At 45.5% G+C, this 8261-nt stretch overlaps 1 long non-coding RNA gene across 1 annotated transcript; it reads right to left on the reverse strand.

The window, feature by feature from the left end:
* Window positions 1-3149: 3149 nt before the first annotated feature.
* On the reverse strand, window positions 3150-4974 carry LOC140219518 (uncharacterized). Its single transcript, XR_011895847.1, has 2 exons — window positions 4861-4974; window positions 3150-3292 (listed from the first exon to the last, which is right to left on the reverse strand). It is a non-coding gene; the product is annotated as an uncharacterized lncRNA (long non-coding RNA).
* Window positions 4975-8261: the final 3287 nt, after the last annotated feature.

Below are 8261 nucleotides of genomic sequence, written 5' to 3' on the forward strand. Positions count from 1 at the left end.
AGCACAGGTGTCAGTGTTACTTGTGCTACAATTCCTTCACTTGTGCTATAAATAGCAGCAGCAAACTGCCAAGATGCAAAAGCAAAACAATGAATGAGGGCCATAACGTATTTCCCAGCTCCTGAAATCAGTTCCAGTTTTTCCAATAGACAAAAGCATGGCCTTCAAGATCAGCTTCGATTACCAGTGGGAACAGTTTCCGAGGGTGCCAATTCATTTCATCAAGACTCAGTGTTGCCACACTGCTTTTGATTGAAGTGTGAGAAAAAAATATTGAAGTGAACGTTTCCTAACACATTGAATGCAGTCAAATTTTCTTTCTGTTATGCTTTCCTTTTATTTCAAAGCAAAAAAAAAACCAAAAATCTAAGAAAGCAAGAAGCAAAACAGAAAGAAAAATATCTCAGTATAGGGCATCATTGCACAGTGTTGTGAAACCAGATGTGCACGCCTGTGAGGGTGATGATTGGCCAAGTGTGTGCACTATACATTCAGTGATGCTACAGGCATGCACTCTGCTGTTTGAGTTTCATTTGACGCTGATAGTACATCCACACAATGTAGCCACAGGGCCAAGTGAGCAGTCAAGTGAAGCTTTTTGAGATCATGTTTAGTTGGATCATGCAAATAAAATGCATTAATTAATCATATGCAATTAAAGATACAAGCACAAGTACACAAATTACTGTGCATGACAGGAGTGGCTGCGAAGATGTATAAGGCTCACACAAAGGCCGGACAGCAGACAAAGGACGATGATATTTAACTCATTTCGCCAGGAAAAATGACTTCGAAGTTTGTGCATTAAGTACGAAGAAAATCCGAGGATACCTAAGCACTTCTTATGAGTTGTGAATACTTTAATGTCCAACTGAACGCCACTGAGCAGTCAGAGTTATGAACTCCTCGCGGGCAAGCGGGCACGTTAAGACGCTTGGCACATATTGATTTAGCTTAGCCTCACCGAGGCGCAGTTAGAACACACACAAGAGCTTGAGTAGACAAGGAACAGGTGGTAACACACGCTTGCGAGAGGGAAGGTGATGTTTTGTCGTAGCAATGCACTCCCCTCGCGAAGTAGCGCAGCAGCAGATGTTCCCCTTCACTCGCTTTCCTCTGCTGAGACACAAGCCAGCAAATGCAAGCTAGTGTCATGAGCGCGCCTCGTGTGCTCACATGGCGTCACAGTCAACGGGAAATTAGGCACCGTTTTGCTGCTACAGGTGCTGCCGGCTTTTTCACTGAAGGAACCATTTAACATTCTTGCATAAAAAAAAATCCTGTCACTGACCACATAATAAACAGCAATAAAGAAATTCCGTTAAAAGTATTGCATCAAACCAGCTCATAGCACGAAAGATTGACCAAAGCTGTCAGGCTTGGCTGCTGAAAATTAATGTCTTGTAGCAAGGTTTAACGAGCGAAAATGATATGCAAGAATACTCAGAATGATGCGAATGCTCAGATGCTAAGCTCTGCTCTTGTGCAGGAGCTTGGCAATGCAGCTGGCATAAATGCCAGTCTTCTGACTACTACTCTGGTTTCATGAAAAGTAGGTTATTCTGGCAAGAGTATCACTGCAACATCACTGCAGTGCATTTTTACTTCACAGTGAGTAAGTACACTTTTACTTCACTGTGTCAGATAAACAAGTCGACAGACGCTTGAAGTGGTTCAACCACTATTCACAGCTGGAGAACAGGATCGCAACCATAGAATTTGGCGAGATGATTAGACAACAGGCAAAGGAGAGTGGACAAAAGTTGGAGGTGAAAGCTGTTCTGTTTGACTGTGGCGAGGTGTAATGGAGTCGTCAAGCAACAGGCAATGGCGATGGTGCTTCCTAGCGTGCTGATATTGTTCTGGCTGCAAGGCACATAATGGTGATTACTGCATTTTATAGTGTCCCATTTTTCTTTAGATGACAAAGTATTTAAATTTGTGTATTGGTTACATTTGCAGTGACATCCAAAATCCAGATTTGTACTGGGCAAAGACAATACTTAAAAATTAAGTTCAGTGGTTTTACATGCCAAAATCACTAAATGATGATGAGGGATGCAATAATGAGAAACTGGATTAATTCTGACTACCTGGGTTTAACATGCACCCAATGCAAGGCGCACAGCATTTTTTGCATTTTGCCCCGATCGAAATGTGGCCGCAGGGGCTTGGATTTGATCGCACGGCCTTGGGATTAGCAGCCAACACCAAAGCCACAGCACCAGTAACATTAAAACAAAGCAGTGATTTGATAAAGCGTGTAAGAGCACAACGGTTTTTAAGCACTGCTTCATGCTAAGGTCTAAGTTCGGTAATGTCACACAACAACCACAATAATGAGATGAACAACGGGGATAAAACTCTAAATTAAGCTGCAAAATTATGAAACAAAAGCCTTTGAAGCTGTGAAGTTCTTTAGGAACTTGCAAGGTGTGGACATTTGGACATGCAAAGGATGTAGCCTTTGGAAACAACTTGCCAAGTTAATTAGTTGTTTTTTACTAAAGCAATACTTCATCACAAAGCAAATAGCTATAATTTCAGTATGCTCCAAGACTGAACGCCCTATGATGAAAATTTCTATTGCATTTCTAGCAAGTTATATGGAGCAACCAAAGGTAAGAGACATTTGATGCTAGTGTTCAATAAATTTCAGTTATTAGACAGCACTCGTCCAGTGCCCTTCCGTGTGTCTTCCATTGCTTCCGCACTGATTAGTAAGTATGATGCTAGTGACTGCAATAGAATACGCGAAGGCGAAGGCCGAGAAAATAGCAATGGCAATGAAGAGCTATTGCTTGAACAAAAAAAAAAAAAAAGAAAGCATAGGTGTAGTGCCAAAGCAGAAAGGAGAACATGAACGAAAAATATGTGCAAAGTCATACATGACAAGAGAAAGCAGCAGGCAAGATGTGGTGAGCAGGGGGGTGGGGAGGAGTATTCTGTAAGAGCCCACCTAGTGGACTGTCCATTTCGGCCGCTACTGATTGGCTAGGGCTGCTCGTCTCCTCCTCTCACAGAGCTGAATCCAATCAGCAGTGGCCGAAATGGACAGCCCACTAGGTGTACTCTTACAGAATACCCCCCCCCCCCCCCCAGGAGAAAATGATGAGATGGATTCTTGCCTTGTGAAGTGCAGCAACTGTTCTTTTTTTTTTTTTCTGTTCAGAGCGAACGTGAGTGAGACTGGAGATGTAATGGTGATATGAGGCTTTGATGTGGAGATAAGCTGTGGTCTGGGATGAAGCACAATTTTGGTTTCCAGCTGTGGATGAATTTCCAGGAGACCCTGCAGATAAAAGTTTTTTTAGCAATTAATAATTCACGTATCTGGCGAAGGAAATCATTACAGTGAACATGCGGCATAAGCAATAGACAGCCAGGCACATATAGCAAAAGACAGTGCCACTGTAGAGGAATGGAGACAGGGAAGAGCAACAAAAAGTGATCAAGCATGTGCAGGGAGAAGGGTACAGAAAAACTACAAGGGATCACACAAAGGAGATCAGTTTGACAGTGACTACAAGAGCAGCACTTATGAGCACAAATTTCAGAAGAAAGTAGCAAATTAATTGGGTCATAAGTTGCCAAAGAGCAAGCACTTTCTGTCACGAATGCTACTGATGCCAAGCATCAGTCCTGGCGCTGTTAAGGAAGTGACGGCGCAGTTGTGGCAAGGGATAGCAGCAGGTGTCTCATAAAAATGGCAGTACCGGGCAGTACTGGGCTACAGTGAGCCAAGTGTACCAGCCTGTGCTTCTTGAAATCTGTTGCCTATGTCGAGTTGAAATGTACTGCTAAAGTGGGTGTACGTCGGAAAGACTTTCTCGCCCGTGCGGCGCTCGTGCCGAGTTGGTGATGGCGGATTATTGATTTAATGAGCCATCTTTCGTCTCATTAAAGATGTTTTGCGTCTCTTCCCGGGCGAGGAATAGGGGCCATAGTGTAGACCAGGCATGCTCTCCTGAAGCAGTACCTTCGTCTCATTAAAGATGTTTTGCGTCTCTTCCCGGGCGAGGAATAGGGGCCATAGTGTAGACCAGGCATGCTCTCCTGAAGCAGTACCTTCGCTCGTGCAACGCTTTTTGTACGCTGCTCTCCGACTTTTAAATGGAATATTTGAATGGTCCCCTTCGATATAAATAAAGGTTCTTCAGCAAAACCATGTGCAATAAATCGATAAGCGGGAGCCGCAGAGCTAGCGAAACGGAAGCAAAGCAGGCATGTCGGACGTACATTTAAATTAAATTATGGGGTTTTACGTGCCAAAACCACTTTCTGATTATGAGGCACGCCGTAGTGGAGGACTCCGGAAATTTCGACCACCTGGGGTTCTTTAACATGCACCTAAACCTAAGCACACGGGTGTTTTCGCATTTCGCCCCCATCGAAATGCGGCCGCCGTGGCCGGGATCGGATGTACATTTAGACAGAGCGTTATTATAAGCTCAGGTGCTCTCGTGAGGGCTCTGTTTGCCGGTGACGTATGCCGTCCTGTCGCAGTACTGGTAAAAATCCATTATACCGTCGGGACGAAAAAAGCACCCCGCCACTTCTACAACACCAGTCGGAACACTGCGGCCGCCATCACGTTTCAGAGTGGTCTACGGCCATAAATTGCATAACGACTTTCGCTTTTCCCAGCTACAGGGTGCTAAATGTGTTTCAACATGCAGTGCATGTTCACGCGTATCTCTTGAAGCGTGCAGTATGCACCGATAACCAACACATCATGGACACGGCGTAATGCTTTGGCATTACGCCGTGGCATTAAGTTATCCGATTGGTCCTCGATATCACAGGTTCACTGATCCCGTCGCATGTTCCGTATGTTACCAAAAAGCGCAACAAACCTACCGGCAACATCCAAGGAGACGCAGGAGGAACACTTATGCACGACGCATGGCACGCACGGCTTCGTCAAGAAAGGAGACATTGATTTGAAGGATCGCCAGCCGACACACGGCAAAATGCGCGCCTAAAGACAAACGCATACGAAACAAGCAAATCGGCTTCTCCTCCGTAGTACCTAGGCAAAGGGAGAAATTTCAGGCGCAAACGCCCCCAGATTTTCTCTCTCGCACCCGCTGAAACGACTGGCCAATCCCGTGAACTGGCGTTTCCTCTAATGACCGTCTCGTGCTGTACGGTGCCTCGATGTAGCGCGCCGCCGTACAGGGTGGAGACAACTGCCTTCGTGACCGCCATATTGGGGCGTGCGCAAATACGGCGGCCAATGGAGCGACGGCCGATACTCTTGTTCAGCATGTGCTTGCACCAGCAAATTCAGGTGTATAAAGGTCTTGCACACTTGCTCGCACTCATAAGCGCTTCTTGCATACAGAATTAAGATAGCGTATGCGTGCATGCATATATCTCAGAGGAAATGACTACTGTGCAGCTAGGTCCGCGTTGGCCAACTGGGATGCTCAAACCGATGAATTACTTGACTAGATTGACAGCTTTATAAAGGGACGCCTTTCGGTGGTGTCCGGCATGAGAGTTCATAAAGTGCATAACATGCAGTAGGCTTCATTTGGGTCTCTTGCTACAAATCAGCAGCAAACGTGCTCGGCTGTCATCGATGAACAGGATGCCCGCCGCTCTCGGCCGAGCTCAGCTTAAAGCCGGTAAGGAAACTTTGAGATAACATGCTAAAGACGTCAAAATTCTGGAACCCGACATAGTCGCACGTGGCTCGGATCGATCGAGATAAATCTGGTCGCATCTCGCGTCACAGAAAAACTGATAATGCGGCGTGCCGGCCGCTTTAAGAACGATCAAACAAACAAAAGCAAGCTTATTATTCTAACCACACAATGCTGGTACCTAAAAGCGGACAGGTGCAATGCTCTTATAAGCAGCGTAGGTGTTATGGCTTACCTTGCAGATCGAGTGATCATTTGCATTCAAGTCTTTACACCTCACTTTTGCCTCCCATACTTTTCTCCGTTCCTTATCTCGTGGAACGCGAAAACAGCGCATGCCTTTCGTTGTCGAGCCGGCACACAACACCCTGGCATGCTGGTTCCTGCGGCTGAGCACAGTTCAATCGCCCAGCACCTGGCGCGCACAATAAAGCAGCTTCGCAAACTCCCCAACAATGCTGCTTTACCAACGCTGGAAGGAACGGGCGCAGCAAGCGACTCGCCCCAGTGTGGCGACAGTGGAGCAAAACGGCGACCGCGGCGCAAGCCAAAAGGCGTCGCCACCCTGTAGGGCGGCGCGCTACATCTAGGCACCCATTCTTTCTGGACACGGTGCCCCATCTGGTGGCACTGTCGAGAAGTTCGCCTGCGGCCTCCGAGACGAGCGGCGTGGCGCGCCGGTGCCTGCGAATGCCGAGAATTGTTCCATCGCTTGCCGCACACCCACGTGGCACATAGTCGGCGACGAACGTTGGCGAATGCTTCATCGAAGAGCAGCACATACCAACTGCATTGATGGCCCAGCTCACTAAAGCATTGGCGTGAATGACGCTCATTGAAGAGCAACACATACACAGAGCATTTGGGGTTCAGCCTGCTAAAGCGTAGAGTTGCTATCCTTGAGTAACCCTTGTGGCGAGGGATCGATTCCGTCCAGCAGCGGAAAAGATTCAAAGGACCTTCACCTCATTGTAGAGTGGCACACACCTTTCGCTTAGTGTACATCTTGAGTATTTTGCTTCTGGTGCGAAGCACTAGTTATTTTCCTCAAGGGCTTGTCCGGTCTTTTTTTTTTTTCTTCTAATCTTTGCCTGGATCTTTTGGTGCTGCTTGGAACTTTCTTAGATATATTAGGATATTTTAAACAGTGAGAAAATAGGTTGCTAACACAGCTAACAGAGTTTTAAATAAAGTAGGCATTTTGGAACGCTACTTCATAAACTAATGTGACGTAAATTATCTATCTAGATGTTCCATCTTTACGTGCAGGTGATGGATATAGACAACGAATTCATAGCAGGGCATAGAGGGCGTTTACTTTACTCAAATATTTATACAAGAATGACAGCTTAAATTCCAAGTTTGCCTTCAGATTGTAGGGCAGCAAATACAGCACCATTAAAAAGAACACAAATACTGTTTTCCTAGCACAAAAAGGCCCATAGTCTACATTATCCATCAATCTTTCTGGTTTACGACATTAACTATAAAACTAAATCTGCTGGCTGCTTGTTGTTAGCATGGCAATGACAGTTAACCAAACTTCGTACCAGTCAGATACGACGCTCTCACCCTTGACCTACCCGAAAGGTGCCATGAAGTACTGATTGGTCTGAAAGCCATGAGAAACAAAAGTCATTTGCTCAGATTTGTGTGAGAGATCAGCCGCAACGTACGTGAGAGATCAGCCGCAACGATACCTATGTGCTTTTCCACAGCCTATCCCCACTATTAGACTGCCGTATAGAATTTATTCTAATTGGATTTGGTAAATTAACTACCCCGCTTTCGAACATCCACCAGTCGAATGCATTTAGTGGCACTCCAGAACACACAGCGTTTCAACTAACTCAACTTAGTTTTGTAAAGAACAAAAGAACATAAGGTTTGAGAGCACAAAGTGAAATCTGCATGACCCCTGTGTTGTAAAACACAATCACAATGGGAAGAGAACAGATATGAAGGGAACAATTGCTTCGTCATGGTTAGGGAGCCTGTGGGTAGTACAGCGAGTCAGCCACTTACATGTAGCTTCTGAATATAATAAACAGTTCCGGAAGGCCACTTTTTAAGCAAATTACCTACCTCTGAGGTCGCTAAAATATAGTCGATTATTCATTCAAGTGGCTCAAAAGTCGTCGGTCGCTAAATAACAAAGATTTGTTGCTAAATTTAGCTACAATATCTCCATGATTATTACAGACCCTTAACTTATAGAAAACAAAGCAGATTTTCTGTTTTCAGAGATGATTAGATTAAATGACCAAGCAATGGATGATGCAAGCGGCAGAAGTTAGCAATTGGCCATACAACACTGGCAGATGAGTGAACATTTCATCCTAGAGGAAAGCCGTGCATCACAAAGGAAGAGGCCGCACAGGCAGTCCTTTGCGCAGCAGCGGTCTATGAACTTGGCCACACAGATTCATTCTATTCCTTTAATGCCGGTCACTACTTTTGCAGCCCCCCACAACACATGCCTGCCCTCTACCATTCCACATTCTACAGCATGAATGAAGCACAGAAGTTACCCATTGCCCAGTTGCATTTCTGACAGCTGATCGCAGAGTAGCAGTGAAAAAGTGATTTTAGTTTCACATTTGCGTTTTG

The sequence above is a fragment of the Dermacentor andersoni genome, chromosome 7 (assembly GCF_023375885.2).
Source record: "Dermacentor andersoni chromosome 7, qqDerAnde1_hic_scaffold, whole genome shotgun sequence".
NCBI classification, from domain to species: Eukaryota; Metazoa; Arthropoda; class Arachnida; order Ixodida; family Ixodidae; genus Dermacentor; species Dermacentor andersoni.